We start from the raw sequence: 20,196 nt of genomic DNA, 5'->3' as shown, positions 1-20,196 counted from the left end.
AATGATCTTTGTTATAAGGGTTAGGTTTTCATATGCTACATCATCACCTTACTGTGACAGATTAATCAATTTATTTGTGTGTGAGGTGTGTGTGTGTGTGTGTGTGTGTGTGTGTATTGTGACCAGAGCACATTCATCACATTAAAACATGAAAAGAAGAAAAAGCAGATGAGTTGGGTCATAATTACTTTATTATTAGTTAAAGGTCAACTCCTGTATTATGAAGTGATGCTATTACTGTCACATAAAGCTAACAGTGTTAGTATTGGTAGACTAAACAAACATCAGTATATTTCAACTCACAGAAACATAGCAACTATGGGAATCAAAATTCAAAATAAAACACATTATAGCAGCTTTTTCTCATGAAAAAAAAAAAACACTAAGTAAGTAAAATGATGATGGGATAATCTTCTTGTGTACTGTTTAAAGGCTGTTTGTGTTATTCAAATGATATTTTCTGTATCAGCAGAGAGCTGAGTACTGTTGGATTTTGAGATTGTTATTCTAACTGCTCAGCACTTCTATCATATTTTGTAAACACACTTTCTTCTCATTTTGATTGGTTTAAAAGATCTAACCGTCTATAGTTGAGGCAACACAGGAAAGATATCCTAGCAGAGGTAGAAAATGTGGGATTGAATTGAGAGGTGGCAAATCACCAAGATAAAATGCGAAGTCTTTCATAAATAGTAATAAGTCTCTGTGTCATTATTTGGGTGCTGCAATGTCATAGACAGTGCAATAATAAAATGAGGCTATGAGCAAATACATTTTAGAAAACTTAATCTTTAATTTAGAAAAAATCTATTTATTAATGGTCTTGAATTAAATCCTGACTGCAAAAACTGTTAAATTATATTCAGAAAACATAAATTTGGTATTAGCTTTATAGTGCATAGAGTTACATAAAAAGTTACTGATATTAAGACATCAAATATAACTAGGAAAATTATAAAATAAGGAAGAACCTGGAATATCATTCTTTGTCTCTCCATCACTTAACAGATGTTACCAACATTAAACATTTATTCATTATATGAAAAATCAATATGAAATTTGAAGTGATTTAATATTTGCCTGTATGAATTTCTCCAATGGACAAAAAGAATCTAGCATACTTTTAAAGATGTTGAAATTAACTGTTTTGGCCAATAATGAGAAAATATATATGGGGCAGGTAGTAGTTCATTTAATCAAAAATATTGTGAAAATATTTAGTATTCAATGTGTAGTTAGTTACTGTTTTAATCACTCACTACTTTGTTGAACTGAATCCCCATGAGTTTTTACATTTTTGTCAAAATTGCAGATTGCATAGCCTGATTCACAATACTAACAAACATTTGGATACTTTAACAGTAACAATGATTTATGTTGGTATTTTGAAGTTGATGCTGAGTTTGAAAATTTACTAGATGAGAAGGAAAACTCTCATTATTATTACCAAACAGTGACTCACACTGCAAAATAATTTTGCTATAGACTTGACATTACTTAATAAATCAAACTACAAGTACAAGGCAAAACTGTTTGTATGTGAAACTTTAACTGCAGGAAAGGCATTTTGACAAGTAAAGTACTTCATATCAAACTTCTTGTCAAATTCATTTATAGACTCCAGTACTGTCAAAAATTTAAAGCAGGAATGAAAATGTCTATCCACACAGAAATTTCAAGTGAGTCATGACAAATATGTAACTAAGGATATTTATCTAACCTGCAATTGGAAAGAATTAATCTTCAACACGAGGATATGCTAAAGGGAAAATAAAGAATATGACCTAATACTTTTTTCATATGTAATACAATGGAACTAAAATAATTAATACATATTGATATTGAACTTTATTTCTAGTTATCTGTGAATGAAGGCATTTTAGATCTGAGGCAAAAAGTTCATACACCTGTATCACGATGAAATTGTTCTCTATTAACATTGATACTACCTTATCAAATTTTGGTGAAAGTTCACTTTTTCTTTGATCATTTAAGTATGCTCACTCCTTTTCAAAAAAAAAAAATATTGACAAACCCTCAACTACAAAGCAGGAATGGAACTCGTGTAGCCCTAAGTAAATAAGCTAAGTAAGAAATGATGCTAGATTTTAGAAGCAGAACATGGGAAGGGCATTTTGATTATTTCTTATGGTTTTCAGAGAAGGCCATACATTAAAAATTAGAAAGATACATTTTATTCAAAATTATTAAAATACCAGTGATATACCAGAATGGTAGGGATAATGTATGCAAAATTGAACTATGTATAAACTTTAGATGGATCTGCAAATTAGTTCAGACACTATACAGGAAGCAAACTTAAAACATTTTCATATATCTAAGCAGTAGACCTAAGCTCATGGGTCACATTTAAATATATCTATGTCTGTATCTATACCTGTACCTGTATCTGTATCTGCATCTATATAATATTATATATATTTAATATTTATCAAATATATTTGAGGTTTCATATGCATATTTAAATGACCTAATTCAAATGCAATCTATCAAATGTGAGTAGCTTACCATATGTCTGGGCAGCTTCCTGTTAAATACACAACACAAAATCAAAATACCTACTGAATTAAGTAATGAGATATTAACAAGCAAAACATGTAAATATACCTTGCCCAGTTAAGTTTTGTAACTGTCTTATAATGCAATCTGATATTTAATTATACAAAAAAGTTTATTGGAAAATTTGTACATACATGAAAAGCTAATGATAAGCTCAAGACTCACATACTTGCAAGTGTTCAGTTGCTATTCTTTCTTCTCAAACTAAGACTCTGAGTTTTAAGAATGAAGAAAGCATGCCATAGAATGACTTCAAAATATAAAACTTTACAGGTTTCACTGTAATGAAAATGAGGCAAATTGCAATTTTTGCAAACTATAGTTCTTAAATATATTGTCTGCCTTATGAAAACTGAGTATGGTTGATCCATGACACTTGAGAAAAGAAAGGCAGAACTGGCTTTCTTATTCTTTATATGTACAATGTATTGAACTAACCTGTATCTGCCCTTTTATGGAATTGAATGTCAAACTGTCAAGAAATGAGTAAAATGGTTTAAAATAATCAAAGTCATGGTATCTTTAAGCTCATTTAAATCCAGTTCACATGAAAATAGCATTCAAAACCAAAAGGCAAACAATATCTCTTACCAGTAATCTTAGAACATTTTGAAAAGTGTTCTTGCCACGATTGTTAATAATAAGATAATTTTTCAAAGGGAATGATGGGAAGATATTGAATATTATTATTATTCCTGAATTATAAATCACAGTTTTTAGTTTAGACACTGGAAAAGAATCTGATGTTTTGTAAAACTGAATTAGATTTCTTAAGCATGAATCACTGTTTCAGGAGCAATGTCTGTTAATCTGAAGAAACAGATAAATGTGAAAGAATGTATGATTGCTTTTGTAATCTCTCCTTTCAGAATCCTTTTTGAGTGGGAAAATGTGTCTAGGATGAACTGGTGTTGGTTTAAATGAGATGCACAGCCCCATAAGTCTCATGCCCTTGAATACTTGGTCCCAGGTTTGTGATTTGTTTGAGAAGGATTACAAGGTATGGTCTTGATGGAAGTATGAAAATAGGGGCAGGATTTGAGGTCTTAAAGTATGAAGATGTATGATTCATAAGTCTTCAATTGTTTCAAGGAATGTCTGAATTCCTCTGAAGTAGCTTGACATCTTAAGAAAATGCAGATTGGCTTGTATAGATAGCCCAGTGTTTAAAATGCTAGCTGGTCTTAAGGCGAATCCAGGTTAGTTTTCAAATACCCACACAGAAGCTCACAGCTATTTGTGACTATAGGTTTAGGGAATCCAATGCCCTCTCCTCACTTCCATAGATTCCTGCATTTAAAAGATGTTCATATATACATTCAGGTACACACAGCACACAACATTAAGTCATTGTTCAAAAATAAACTATAAAAACCTCTGAATATCAAGAGGTAAAAGAGAAATAAGGTAAAAGTTAAGGAGTGAATGGATGAATTCTAAAGGATCTACCCAAACCAAACAACTGTTTTGAACTTATTTTCAAATATAACAGACTCAACAAAGTTATCAGGTAGAAAGTTAACACTCTGGGGTTATTCCATTAAAACTTTTATATCTTATATAACATCAGTGTGTGTGTGCATGTGTGTGTGTGTGTGTGTGTGTTGTGTGTACATGCTCATATGTATCTATGTGCCTGCATATGTGTCTGTGTCTCTATGTGTGTGTGTCTATCCCTCTGTGTGTATCTGTGTGTGTGTGTATGTGTGTAAGTGTGTGTGTGTGTATGTGCTGTAATAGAAGGAGGAATATTATAAAAGATGGTGAATTAACATTTAGAAAGCTCAGAGGTTTAACAAAACCTGACATAAGATTTGCCAGATGGTTTGGAACCAGATTGTAAAATTTAAAAATAATCTTCACTTAAGGGTTTTAATGGTTGTATCCCTCTTCTAAAACCTCTGCTCTTAGGCTAAGGTGATTCTGCAAAATTATAGATCAAGCTTTCAAGAACAGCTCCTATGAACAGTCTCTTTAAGTCACAGCTAAACTGAGCAAGAAGATTACATGCTATTATGATGTAGCACAGCAGGATTTTCCCCCAGCAAACATAATGATGTGAAAAAGGATAAAGTTATCATTCTGCTGAAAGAGGTCATCTATACAAGCACAGAAGAACAATGCATTTCACAAAGATTATCTAAACACAGTGAAATTTTCACATTGAAAAGTATCTTTCTTAATGTTTCAGTAAAGTATCGTGATCCTGAAAAGCTTTCAGAACTGAACAATTATCATGTATCTTACTGAGGACACATGATAAAGCAAATAAATGGTTTTATTTATTATAAATATCATAATGAACAAGATTCATATGACAAGACATAAAAGACACTTCTTTTCAACCATGAATATTTGATAAAGTAATATTAAAGTCATCCAACATCTATGTTTTTATCTCTTCAAGATTTAAATAAGGTGTAAAAAAATCCTTACTAGATTTCTTTTCCTAATGAAAACTCGCATGGGAAACTGATACTTTAAAAGTTATCTGACTTACTCATAGATGTTATGTGGATTTAGTTTTAAAAGGATTTTTACTCTTTGATAACATGCATTTAACATTTTTCATCAAAGCTACTCCTTTTTCTGCCTTTCGAAATTCCTCCTCAAATCCCCAAACATGTTTTCCCCAAACTCCATGTGCTCTTAAAAAACAAACAAAAACAAAATAAAACAAACAACAACAACAACAAATTAATAAAATCAAGTCCTCAAACAGATTATATTCCAAAAGCAATGTAAAAGTAACTGAACAATTTTGTAGGAAGCTGTTTTTCTTATTTATTGTATTCTGTGCCTTTCAGAAGTGTTTCTGTTTCATGAAGACATATTTATTAACTGTTGTGCCTAAGCTACTGGTGTTCTGTTTAGGAAATTGTCTCTTATACCAATCTATTCAAGGACTAAGGACTGACATTTTGTTCACAAAGTTGTCTGAATGATCTCAAGGAAATTTACCACTTTCTCTTCTATTAGAGAGTGTGCATCCGGTTTTATGTTGAGGTCTTTGATCCACTTGGCCTTGAGTTTTATACAGGGTGATATATATGGATATATTCGTATTATTCTACATGCAGACATCCAGTTAGACCAGGAGGATTTCTGTTCTCCATTGTATAATTTTGAGCTTCTTGTCAAAAATCAAGTATCCATAGGTATGTTGGTTTATCTCTGGGTCTTCAATTCAACTCCATTGATCAACCTGTCTGTTTTTATGCTAATATATTACGGGTTTTATTACTAATTGCTACGTAGTATAGCTTGAAATTAGGGTTGGTTATACCCACAGAAGTCCTTCTATTGAACATGATTATTTTAGCCATCCTTGATATTTTTTTCCATATGACATTGAGAATTGCTCTTTCAATATCTGTAAACAATTATGTTGGAACTTTTAATGGGAACTGATTGAGTGCTTCCCATCTTCTGATATCTTCTATTTCTTTTGTCAGACACTTGAAGTTCTTGTCATACATGTTTTTCACTTGTTTGGTTAGAGTTACACCAAGATATTTTATATTATTTGTGGTTGTTGTCAAGGTTGTTTTATCCATAATTTATTTATCAGCTTGTTTTTCATTTTGATTAAGGATTGTTACTAAATTTTGAATTGATTTTATATCCAGCAACATTACTGAAGGTGTTGTCAGCTGAAAAAGTTTTCTGGTAGAATTTTGGGAGTCAATTATGTATAACCTTGTATCATCTGAGTTTAGCCATATTTTGAATACTTCTTTTCTCATTTGTGTCCTAAATGGCTGTCTACAGAACTTGAAAATATATTTACCAACTGTACACATAACAGCATTTAATATCCAAAATACATACAGAACTCAAGAAACTAAACCCTCCAAACCCCAAATAACACAATTAAAAATGGGGTACAGAGCCAAATAGTGAACTTTCAATAAAGGAATCTATAATGGTTGCAATGCACTTAAAGAAACATTCATTGTTATTAGTCATCAGGGAAATGGAAATGAAAATTACTCTGGGATTCCATAATATACCTGCTAGAGTGGGTAAGGTTATAAACTCAAGAGGTAATCCATGCTGGGGAGGATGTAAATCAAGTTACACACTCCCATATTTCTAGTGGGAATGAAAGCTTTTGCAACTGCTTTGGAAATGCATCTGTCCATTTCTCAGAAAGTTGGGAATAGTTCTAACTCAAGAGCCATCTATTCTACTTCTGGGAATATACTCAAAAATACTTTCCAATACCACAAGGATACTTGCTCAACTATATTCATAGCAGCTTTATTCATAAGAGCTAGAAATGGAAAACAACCTAAATGTCCCTCAACTGAAGAATAGAAAATAAAATTTGGTACATTTGCACAATGCAATGCTACTCAGTTATTAAAAAATAGTGAAATTTGCAGGCAAATGGATAAAAATAGAAAGTATACTGAATAAAATAACACATATTCAGAAAAGAGACACATGATATGTACTCACTCATAAGTAGATATTAGGCATAAATTACAGGATATCCATGCTACTACAATCCACAGACTCAAAGAAGTTAAGTAATAAGGATGACCCAAGGGAGGATGCTTGATTCTTACTTAGAATCAGAAATAGTGAATGGAGAGAGGAAACATGGTGTGAGAGGGGTTGTAGAGGGGGACAGTTGTGGGGATCAGGAGTAGAAAAATAGAGCGTGGAGAGAAAGCATCTCTGGGGTAATCACAAGACCTGCGATGGATAGAGTTCCTGGGAGTCTAAGGGAGTGATCCTAGCTGAGACTCCTAACAGTCAGAGATATGGAGCCTGGAGTGGCCAACTCCTGTGGCTAGGCATGACTATCAGTGGAATCAGGGGTACACCAACTCACTCATAAAACATTTCACCAAAATTTGCCCTGCCTATGAGATGTGCAAAGATAAATATGACACAGAGATCGAGGGAATGGCCCACCACTGACTGGTCAAACTTGAGAGCCAGTCTATGCAAAAGAGCCAACCCAAACATGATTAATGATATGCTAATTTGCTGTAGTCAGGAGCATACCATAAGTGCCATCTGAGAGGCTCCATCCTTTAGCTAATGGAAACAGATGTGAAGACCCACAGCCAATCAATAAGCAAGGCTTCAATAATCTTATGGAATAATGGGCAAAAGGGTTGAGAGAGCTACAATGGGTCAAGGATACCACAAAAAGACCTATAGAGTAAACCAATGTGTCTCCATATGGGCTCACAGAGAATACAGCAGCAACAAAGATGTATCAGTGGGATGGACCCCTACACATATTGAACAGATGTACAGTATGGTCTTCATGTGGGTCTGCTAACAACTGGAGCTGGGCTGTCTCTGACTCTATTGCCTGACTACACATCTCGGTCCTCTAGGTAGGCTGCCTAGTCTGGCTTTAATAAAAGAGAATATGTTTAGTCCTGCTGAAACTTAATGTGTCAGGGTGGATGGTTACCAAAGAGAGCTTGTTCTTCCCTGAGGAGAAGGAGTATTGGCGAAATAGGAGTGTGATGATGAGTCTGGGAGGAGAGGACTGTAATTAGGATACAAAGTAAATAAATAAATAAAAATGTAATTGAACAAAATTTATACCATAGTTTATAGTGTAAATTCTGAACTAAAAACTTGAAGAAGAGTGTTAGGAATATGTGGAGAGTAGTTTACTGTTTTATACAAAGGTGTTCAAAAATATACCTGAGTTTAATTAGAGATAGAAAAGTAGCAATAAGTTGACCAGGAATGAAAACCTCAGAAAATTTAGATGGCATGTAAGATTTGGAAAATTTAATAGAATTTAGAAAAGCAAAATTTCTTAGATGTCATTATGTTTGATAGAGTTGGTATGTTTTCCCAAAAGCAAAAAAAAAAAAAAAAAAAAAAAAGGCCAGTGTAACTACAGCAGACTAATGAAGTAAAATCAACATAAATGAAATTATAGAAAAGATGCAAAGCCCATTATTTGGTACACAGCATTTTTGAACATTATAAATATTTTAACTATTATTCTGAGTATGACAATATACTAAAGAATTAAAAACATTAATGCTCTTGTTTTACTCTGTGTAAATAAATAAACAATAGAACAGTGATAACATCTATCAAGAAAATATTTTAATAATTCGGGAGACCTACAGCAGTAGTTAATACCAGGATGGGTGCGGTATGGATAGTCAAAACTTGGAAATATCTGTGTATACTAAAGAAGCACTTCCCTATGCTTATTAAATGAAAATGAAAGCCAACAATAAATAAATTATTAAATAGTGTTGGTAACATAGGCCATGTAAAGAGAAAGACAAAATAATCCCAGCCTGCATGTTAAACAATTTAAATGAGCAATTTCAAGATTATAGTTTATAAATTTCAAAATATACATTTCCAAAATAACTGAATTCATTTTATCTTTGCCAATATCCAAATTTTAGATTATTCTGATAATTAGGACACCACCTTTAATAACATGAGTGATATTCCAAGAAAATTATAAATTATGGTAACATAAATTTATGTTTTCATTATGCATACCTCTAAATCTACATAATGATAGACTACTAGGGAAGTAAAATCAATGAACATAAACAATAAGCATAATTTATAAAACTATAGCCATGCCAGTTTACTCAATAATATCTACTCTTGTACATTCAAAATAAACTACAAAATTCAGATGCTATTATTTGTCTTTATTAATGTGAAAATCAAAAAGGAGATTTTATTGCAGATAAAAATTCAGCATTTTTGTTCTACCTACTGTTACCCCTCCTTATAAAACAGATTTCAAATTGTTTCTCTTAAAAGACTGTACTTCTGAATTTTAGAATTGCTATCATTAAAATAAGGGTTGAAGAGATGAAAAAGAGGTCCTCAAGCCACTCATTCATCCCAAGCTTATGACAGTTCTCCAAGATAATTGAAGTCTCCCTGAGAGGAAAGTCATGGATCAAACGCAAGTGATATCAGTAGTGAATGATAACTAAACCAAAACACTTAAGTACTGTCAAATGTTGAAAAAAAATTTGTGTTTGTTGTATTTGTATAATCATGATTTATTAAATAACATGTACGACTAATATTATATATATATATGTGTGTGTGTGTGTGTGTGTGTGTGTGTGTGTATATGTATGTGTGTGTATATATATATATATATATATATATGTATATATATATATATATATATATATATGTTATCTGCAAACCTATAAATGACAGTTTGGTGAATGTCATAACATTCAACACTTATACACAATTTAAAGTCACATACCAGAAGTAGTGGTTCAACAAAATTATTATGGAGTTTTTAGTGTTTTTTAATTGATAATATTTAGCATCTCAACATTACAATGTGAGGAGGTTTTTTTTTTAAATATTCTAGTACACATAAAAGAAAAGGCTTGTAAATTTTATATAGACAAACCAAAAATGGAAAAAAAAGCATAGTGCTAAATCAAAACAAACATAAAATTTGCCTGATGATTTAGCTGACTTATCATGTTTTACTGAGATATAGGCCTTCTCAGGTTGAAGACATTATTATCAACTTTATTTTTGATTATGATTTGAAAGAATTTGTGTGTGTGTGTGTGTGTGTGTGTGTGTGTGTGTTAGAATAAGAATGGGATATTATGCTGAGTTCTTAACCTCTGCCCCTCTTTAATGAAAGATATGGTTTTACAAGAATGTCTAAAATATCATACAAAAACAAAAAAAAAAACAATAACAAAAGCTACTACTACTACTACTACTACTACTACTACTACTACTACTACTACTACTACTACTACTGCTACAACTAAGCACTGGTCACCATGCTCCAAATTAACTTTGGATTAAGAGTCACTGATTTGCACTTTAAAATTTGAAACACCTATTTTTTATAGTCATGATATGATTCCAATGTAAAAGGAAGTATAATAATCTATTATAAACATTTGTAGTATAGAACCATGAAAATATTAGGTACCATGGCAGACACTTGATCTATTCAATGATTCTTTAATATAAGTATACAAAGAATTACTTTCTTCTTTATAAAACTAGTGTTTTACAGTTATAGGTAGGTTTGGTGTTAAGTTATCATATTTATTACTAGTACTAGTTTGAAAAAGAGAAACGTATTTTAGTCAGTCTTCATCAAAATACCCTTGTACTTGTACAAAAGAAACATTTGGATATTTTAAATCGTGAAATTAATTTATAGGCAGTTTGAATTGTGGAATTGCATATGATTTTATGCACAAATGCATAGAAGTTAATTTTTAAAATGGATATATTTTTCACATTTTGAACTGAATCTCAATCTTGAAAGTATACTCCCCACGATTTTGCACACTGAAGTGAATGTATGCACTGGCTGATGTAATAATGGAATAAAGTTAACTTGGAAGATTAATGAAGATTTACTTTTCAAACAACTCAGCACATTGCCTGAAAATATCTACAAGCCTGTGATTTATCTAATCCATTAAGTCCTGTGGCATTTTCAGTGAGGATTTTAAAGTCCCAGTCAAATCTATTACAACGAACGATAAGGCATCAAGTGAAAAGAATCTCTGAAACTGCTCAGCTCTGTTAAGACTCAATCTGAGCAGTTAATTTCTTAGATGATTCATACATTTCTAGAAAGCTAAGTAACGTGCAAAAAGGTAGCATAAGTCAATGTCCTTGCTCATTTTCTTTCATTTTTCTAAGCTTATTATGTTCCTGTTCATTTCTGTGAAAAAAATGACAAAAATAGATAAGAAAGAAAGAAAGAAAGAAAGAAAGAGAGAGAGAGAGAGAGAGAGAGAGAGAGAGAGAGAGAGAGAAAGAAAGAAAGAAAGAAAGGAAGGAAGGAAGGAAGGAAGGAAGGAAGGAAGGAAGGAAGGAAGGAAGGAAGGAAGGAAGAAAGAAAGAAAGAAAGAAAGAAAGAAAGAAAGAAAGAAAGAAAGAAAGAAAGAAAGGAAGGAAGAGGCATTCTGGATTCATTATCTTATTTTCCTTCACTCTAGTTTTCTGCGGTTACTCTGAATTTTAAGTGGAGAGTTTGCAATATCTTTCAACAAGATGCAACTTTATATATTTAAAATGTTATCATATCATGGAGTTGGATATGTACATCTATGGGATGTATCCACAATGATGTGTATAACGGTGCCTTTTCCAGGTGAGAATATGTTCATCATTCAGCCAAATGCAAAACATTTCCGTAGTGAAATTTTTGGTTTCTTTAAAACACAGATATATTGTAAGAATGTGTTTTCATTTTAATCCCAAATGTGGGGTATAGAACTGCTTCAAGTTGTTCACAGCTGCCCTATGCTCTAGGAGGGGCATGATTGTGACAGCTGCAGATGGTTTTGGCAAGTATGTGACATTTGGAATTCTGGGGACTATTTAAAGGATGTATAAATTCCAGGGATCCATAAGATGGTGTGGGTTGTTTGTTAAGTATTTGTGTACAGAGAAGAATCCAAAAGAAGAAATTAGATATTCTGACTGCAAAGAACTCAACACAACTTATCAGCAGAAAGTAGTCCAATGATAACACGCCTATCCACCCTTTTTCACTCTTACCATATGGGGGTTGAAATGGGTAGAAGAAAAAAGAACCCACAAAGAATCCAAAAGCTGGACTACATATTTCTCAGAATTTTTAACTAAAAGTGTCTAGCGTTTGTATGCTATATACTATTAGGCTATTTAGTCATTCATCTAAAATGTTAGCGTACACATTCTAGCCATTTTTCAGAATCTGACTTTTTCTAGAATTTTATAGTAGGTTGTGGCAAGTGTTCCAGGAAGTGGCAGATATATAATACCTACCTTTCTTCTTCTGGAATGATTAAAAGGCACTTTAAATATTTTGTAAGTTTTATATTCTTTTATGCTGGTAATGAATTTCTTTGATTTATTCTGTGGTGGCTAAGAACACTTAATAACTACTGGAAAACTATCATCCTTAATAATTGATGTACATGGATATATTAATTTATATTTTTTCATGCTTTGTAAAACAAAGTGCTTATTCTCTACACCTTAACATTTAGTTTACATGGTTTAACTGTCTATACTATAATGAACTAAAAAATGCATTGTGTCATGTTTGAAGCACATGCTAAACCCACCATTTGAAGACATGTGCTAACCTTTCTTTTGTAACCTTTCTTTTTGCTTTAAGCTTATGATTATTTCAGTTTGATATCTCCAGTGTTCTTATGCATTTTCTATTTGAATTTTCTACATTTTCTGATTCTCACTTGCATCCGTGTACCACTGATGTATATAATTTACTAAAAGCTGAATTTAACATGCTCTTTCAACACTTAGATTAGCTCTGTTTCCCATAAACCTCATTATCAGTTTCATGAGCATGGACTGATAATGTCACCTTGATAACTTCCATTCCAGAAGTGTGAAATTAGTGTCAAAAGTACAGTAAAAGTAGTTTCATTGAACTCTCCTCCAAATTTTTTAGTGATATTTTTTCAATTTTTTCACATTTATCTTTCTTTAGATATTTTGAAGAAATGTTCATGAGTTAATGTACTTATTCACTTTAATTACCTTTGTCTATCCTCTTCTTTAAAAAAAAAAACCACCTTTGACAATAAAATAAGAGGAGTTTCTCTTTCAAACTTTCCTATCCAGTATGAAGTGGACCATTTTATTAAAATGATCTATCCTTTTATAATTCTACATTGACTGTATTTCAAGTATATCAAAACATATTGTTTAGAAAAATTTTTGCTAACTTCTGTTTCCCATTGAGTCTTAAAGTCTTGAATTGCAAAATATCTTCATAAGGCATAGATTTTTAAATTATTGATAAGTCAAAGATAAGAAAATATTCATTGTGCCAATAAGTAAAATATAAGTTATCCATATAATGTTTGTCTACTACATCCTGTGGATGTAAATAATATGTGACATAAACAATTATGATCACTTAAAAATGTTTATTTGTGCATGGTATGATTTGCATAGACATGTTATCAACTACTTCTAACAAACTAAAAAGCTATAAGGAACATATAAAGAAATTAGATCAGTAAAACAGAATTATTTGGATATGAATCAGAGTAGGAAATCAAAGGGATAAGAGAAGGAAGAGAAGAGGGAAAAACATTGGGATTGTCTTCTCATCTTTATTTTACAAATTTTCTGCCACAAAATAGTAGTTAATCTGTAGTGAAGTAAGCATTTAGAGCTCATATCAAGATACATCTGCCAGAAATAACTAGTTAAGTCTCAGGATATGATGACTTAACACAAGGTATTTGAAAGCAATAAAATAGTATTCCTTAATTGATTAAGACCCTAAAAAAAAAGACTAATGCTTTTCTCAGCAACTATAAAATCATAGTTTTATAAAAGTGAAGAAACCAAAGACAGATAATAACACAGATATTTTATTTCATCATGATATAATGAGCAAACCATGCAAAAATGAATGTCCCATGTTAATATATAGAGTACCAAAATCTATGTATGTATAATATTAATCACTTGAGGGGTTTTATAAAACAGAATTTCAGAATGAAAGTTAGTGGCTGTAATCATATTGTGAGATATTTTTTAAACTATTCTAGACATAGTAATAGAATTTCCAGTGATTATCATTTCTTTAAGTGAAAAATAAGACTCATTTGAAAGAATGAACTGACGGTTTTCTAAGCAAATCAGATGGTTTATCACTCATCTACTGCTCAGTTCAGAATTCAGCACTAAACCAACAGTAACAATGTGCTTAGATGTATATAAATTAAGATTAAGTTAGAAATTGTTCATTAATTTTATATCATTTATATAAGAGAATATGGGTAACAGAATTATTTAAGGAATAACTGCATGCTTATTTTAAGTGAGAAAAGTTCATTGCTGTTGTTTGAAATTGTTACAAAAAATGTCAGTTTGGAACTGGTATAATTTTGCATATATGGCATCTTAATTGTCAATAGTTATTCATATATTAAATAGACCAGAGTTTAGTTTCTATAATATAAGTCAACTGTCTATTTCCCTCTGTTCATACCAAATCGCTATGAAACACGGTCAATGAAATAAATATTAGTTTTACATAAACATAATTTTCTCACTCTAACAGATTTATAGATGGGAATTATGACTGAATAATGTATCTTCTATTTACAGGATGTTTGTGATAACTTTACATTCAAAGTGCTAAATAATGGAAATTGAATGCAACTGATATGTAACAGAAATTGTTGTCTCATTTAAAGCAGTCAAAATTGGTGTGAAATTTGAGGACAAAATATACTTTTCTGCTGCAGCAACATGAAAAGGCACAATCTTATGCAAAAAAATCTGGTAATTTATGTATGAAATTAACTAAATTCATTTTAGAGAATGGATTTCTTGTAATAAAAACATATGGCCTTTGGTAGTCATATAAGATTTGATGCCCAAATTACAATTTATTTCAAGAATGTTAACATTTTCCCTAAAAAATTAGCAATATCTAGTGTTCAAGTATATATGTGTTGTGAGCAATATTGTGGATAAAAAAATTTAGAACAGTAAATAATTGTCTAATTCATTCATACTTTTACTATCATTCTGAATAAATTTATAAATTTAGTGCTTGATAAAAATATAAATGTTAGAAAATATATTATTCTTTTTTGTTGTTGTTGCTTTGGTTTTTTGAGACAGGGTTTCTCTGTGCAACCCTGGCTGTCCTGGAACTCACTTTGTAGACCAGGCTGGCCTCAAACTCAGAAATCCATCTGCCTCTGCCTCCCAAGTGCTGGGATTAAAGGCATGTGCCACCACGCACGGCTTGATTGACATATATATCCTAACAGACTCCTACTAGAAAGAATAGAGGCATAAATATTATATTATACTCTGAGGTTTTCTCAGAGAAAAATTTTAAGACTTTTGCATCTAATCCTGCTTAAGAAAAATTTGGATGTATATTTATTTCAGATCAGAGAAAAACATCCATAATACACTTTGCTTTGTTATCAATTGTGAGATATTTTCCCAATTATAAAGTTACTAAAATAATTTAAGGAATCACAAACATACACATTCAGGGGAAGTAACTAATATTAAAATTGAAAATTTGACAAATATATGCCATATGAGAAGAGCTGGCTAAAAGGGTGATCTCACATTACCCAAAAGAATACTGAGATACTTTATGTTCTGTTCAGCTATGCCAAGTTGTATGAATTCAGAAACATTTTCTTTCCCTGAGCTTATATCCTTTTACATTTATTTATACATTTGTGTGGATGTAAAAGTTTGGGTTTGAATATGCGTGCTCTTCAGGGTATATGTTTATGCACCTGTGTGGAGATGTAAGGAGAATTTTCTTGACATAAGCAATATCATACATCTTCTTTTAACACAAAGTCATAATTGGGATGCATATCTCAGTACGCTAGACTGTCTTGGCAAGAAATGTCAATGATCCTCCACTCACAGCCCAAACAACACTGGGATTTCAAAGAGCCCACTATGCCTAGCTCTTTAGGTTGATGACAGACATATACTAATAGATCTATTTTCCTAGCCACTTCTTTTCTTAATATGAGGTTACTGTAGCTATATCTGACATTTAAATTAAATCGAATACTACAACTAATGGATTTATATTTAGTAATGAATATTGATTAATTGCCCTTGTAAATACAAAAAGGTAAAATAACGCATTTGTTTATTGTTTTTCTACCAGCATTTGGCCATTTATATAATTTAAAAATGATTTGAACTGTAAATTTGTTGGCAAAGTTCTCATACCCAAAAGCTATTTCTTAGTTCCTTTAGCCAATAATTCCAATCACTACACAGAGGACTTGGCTTTCCATGTCTATGACTTAATTTTCACTTGTTATTTATTGTGCGAGTAGTGCATGCATGGTTTGAGATTGGAGAACAATTTAGAGAGTTAGTTCTTTCCTTTCATTTTACAGGAATCAGCTCAGGCCATCAGGCCTGACAGCAGGTGTTCTTATCACATGTGCTTTCTCCTTGGTTTCTATTTCACATTTACACATTTTCAATAATACAAAGAACAATTTGATGCAAACAGATTTTTGTAAAAGGCTATGTAGGTATATAACACTGTCTTCTGGTGAATCTATTTTTATTACAAGAATTGACTATATAATCATCATGAGAAGAAACCACAAAATAGCAAAACAGGATGGATCTTCTCATTTGCTTAACTAAATTTCCCAGGCAGTTTAGTCTGAAAAGTAAAACCTACAACAATATATCTCTAATCACACCTTATCCATGCTTCAGCTTGATTTTATCCTGAATCAACACACAAAAATTACTATTACTGAGTCTTATAATAGATAAAATTCTGACACCAAAATCATGACTTTTATTTTTTCAAGATTCTCACAACTCCCTAAAACTAAACCTAATTAAATACTTGTTTATCAAACGTATACTCAGAAAAAATGTTTTACTTAAAAAGATCATTTATCATGTAGAAGAATGAGAATTGATCCATTCCTATCTCCTTGTACTAAGGTCAAATCTAAGTGGATTAAGGAACTCCACATAAAACCAGAGACACTGAAACTTATAGAGGAGAAAGTAGGAAAAAGCCTCGAAGATATGGGTACAGGGGGAAAATTCCTGAATAGAACAGCAATGGCTTGTGCTGTAAGATCGAAATTCGATAAATGGGACCTCATAAAATTGCAAAGCTTCTGCAAGGCAAAAGACACCGTCAATAAGACAAAAAGACCACCAACAGATTGGGAAAGGATCTTTACCTATCCCAAATCGGATAGGGGGCTAATATCCAATATATATAAAGAACTCAAGAAGGTGGGCTCCAGAAAATAGAATAACCCCATTAAAAAAGGGGCTCAGAGCTGAACAAAGAATTCTCACCTGAGGAATACCGAATGGCAGAGAAGCACCTGAAAAAATGTTCAACAACCTTAATCCTCAGGGAAATGCAAATCAAAACAACCCTGAGATTCCACCTCACACCAGTCAGAATGGCTAAGATGAAAAATTCAGGTGACAGCAGATGCTGGCGAGGATGTGGAGAAAGGGGAACACTCTTCCATTGTTGGTGGGATTGCAAGCTTGTACAACCACTCTGGAAATCAGTCTGGCGGTTCCTCAGAAAATTGGACATAGTACTACCGGAGGATCCCGCAATACCTCTCCTGGGCATATATCCAGAAGATGTCCCAACCGGTAAGAAGGACACATGCTCCACTATGTTCATAGCAGCCTTATTTATAATAGCCAGAAGCTGGAAAGAACCCAAATGCCCCTCAACAGAGAAATGGATACAGAAAATGTGGTACATTTACACAATGGAGTACTACTCAGCTATTAAAAAGAATGAATTTATGAAATTCCTAGGCAAATAGATGGACCTGGAGGGCATCATCCTGAGTGAGGTAACCCAATCACAAAGGAACTCGCACAATATGTACTCACTGATAAGTGGATATTAGCCCAGAAACTTAGGATACACAAGATATAAGATACAATTTGCTAAACGCATGAAACTCAAGAAGAACGAAGACCAAAAGTGGACACTTTGCCCCTTCCTAGAAATGGGAACAAAACACCCATGGAAGGAGTTACAGAGACAAAATTTGGAGCTGTGACAAAAGGATGGACCATCTAGTGATTGCCATATCCAGGGATCCATCCCATAATCAGCTTCCAAATGCTGACACCATTGCATACACTAGCAATATTTTGCTGTAAGGACCCAGATATAGCTGTCTCTTGTGAGACTATGCCGGGGCCTAGCAAACACAGATGTGGATGCTCACAGTCAGCTATTGAATGGACCACAGGGCCCCCAATGGAGGAACTAGAGAAATCACCCAAGGAGCTAAAAGGAACTGCAACCCTATGTGTGGAACAACAATATGAACTAACCAGTAGCCCGGAGCTCTTGTCTCTAGCTGCATATGTATCAAAAGATGGCCTAGTCAGCCATCACTGGAAAGAGAGGCCCTTTGGACTTGCAAACTTTATATGCCCCAGTACAGGGGAAAGCCAGCGCCAAAAAGGTGGAGTGGGTGAGTAGGGGATTGGGGGGTGGGGTGGGTATGGGGGACTTTCGGGATAGCATTGGAAATGTAAACGAGGGAAATACCTAATAAAAAAATAACAATAAATTTTTAAAAAGATCATTTTCAGTTTAAAAATTTTTCCTCTATTTAATACACAATTTGATAACCTATTGGAATTTCTGAGATACTGTAAAATTATTCATCTGCACTGAAAATATTCCTTGTTGCCTAGTATAAAGGATCTCAGGCAACATTCCTTGTGTTTAATCTAACCTCATGATTATAGGAAATGCTTCTCACATATTTTAAAGATTATTATAAATCCTCATATTCAGTGAGTAAAATGAGTAGATTAGAAGCTATAACACTAAAAAAAACTAGAGAGAAAGAAATGCAGGTACAGGTTTAAATGACAGTAAAGTGATGTTTTTAATGTTTATGTTAAGAAGAGTTGCCAGCATAATAATGTATTGAATAATAAATTTCCAGCCATTGATGACATTTCCTGCTGCAATATAGCAAACTGTCTCTTTTTGTCAGGATGAAACTCTTATAATAGGCATGTTTTAAGAAATTCCATGGCTAAAAATATTCTGATATTTAAAAATGTAAACTTGTATCCTTTGTTATAATATATAGTTATGGCTTAAATTATTGAAAAGAGCATCATTAGCTCTTTGAAACCAATTAAAATAATACAGTTGGTAAAGATTATGCAGAACCTTTAAATACACTTAAATGAATATTGATATTACATATTTTTTATTAATAAAAACATAGTAACCATTAAATCCATAAATTGTATTCCTTATTATAAACAGCAGCAAACTGGAAGGACATATAATCTTGTGTAAATGAAACTATAGTAGATTGATGAAAGTATTACTTTAATAAAATTAAGATATGTATACTTTCTGAATAAAATTTCATGACTACTCATTGGTAATTATTAGAACTATTTTTCTCCTTTAGAAAATATTTATCATTATTATGTGAGACAAAGGAGTTAGTACCTTGAAATTTTTAATAGCATAAAAGAATTGGGCATTCATTGTATTTAAGCATTAATATTAGCATAAATTTTATTCCTGTAGAAAGATATTATTGAAGATTGACTTTATATCAGTATCCGTCATAGAAGTAAAATAATTAAAAAATCATTAAGGATACCAAAATAATACAAATGCATTATTATATTTGTGGACTGCTTAAGTCTTCATGAAATGAAAATACTAAATCTTTTTCGATTTCATTTTGCTTTGTTTTAGCTAAATTCCCCCATGCAAATTCTGAGTATATAGTACTAGTCACATCATGCGTTTTCAAATTTCATGGACATTATTTCCTGCTATTGCAGATGCATTTATAAGAGGAAGTGCTAAAAATGCAGTAGTCCAAACAGTGATTTTTTTATTAACTGGAAAGCCATTGCTAAGCATTTATATATAACAGAGACACATTACCAAAGCAATTACAGTACACATAGCTACTCAAATTGGGCTAGGATGAGTTCTAAATTGCTTTGAAATCAATAATATATATCACTTGTCAAAATTACCAACCATCAGAAGCAATGTAGAGCTGTATATAATTATTGGTACATCTATGGTACTTT

General features: G+C 32.2%; 1 protein-coding gene across 12 annotated transcripts in view; it reads right to left on the bottom strand.

Annotated features, from left to right (window-relative positions):
* The window catches only part of Pcdh11x (protocadherin 11 X-linked), a 620,385-nt gene that overhangs the window by 316,766 nt on the left and 283,423 nt on the right, over positions 1 to 20,196 (bottom strand). The window lies entirely within an intron of this gene.

This window comes from Mus musculus, chromosome X, assembly GCF_000001635.26.
Source record: "Mus musculus strain C57BL/6J chromosome X, GRCm38.p6 C57BL/6J".
Lineage (NCBI taxonomy): Eukaryota > Metazoa > Chordata > Mammalia > Rodentia > Muridae > Mus > Mus musculus.
Note: the sequence above shows the minus strand (reverse complement) of the source record. Positions and strands in the feature narration are given on the sequence as shown.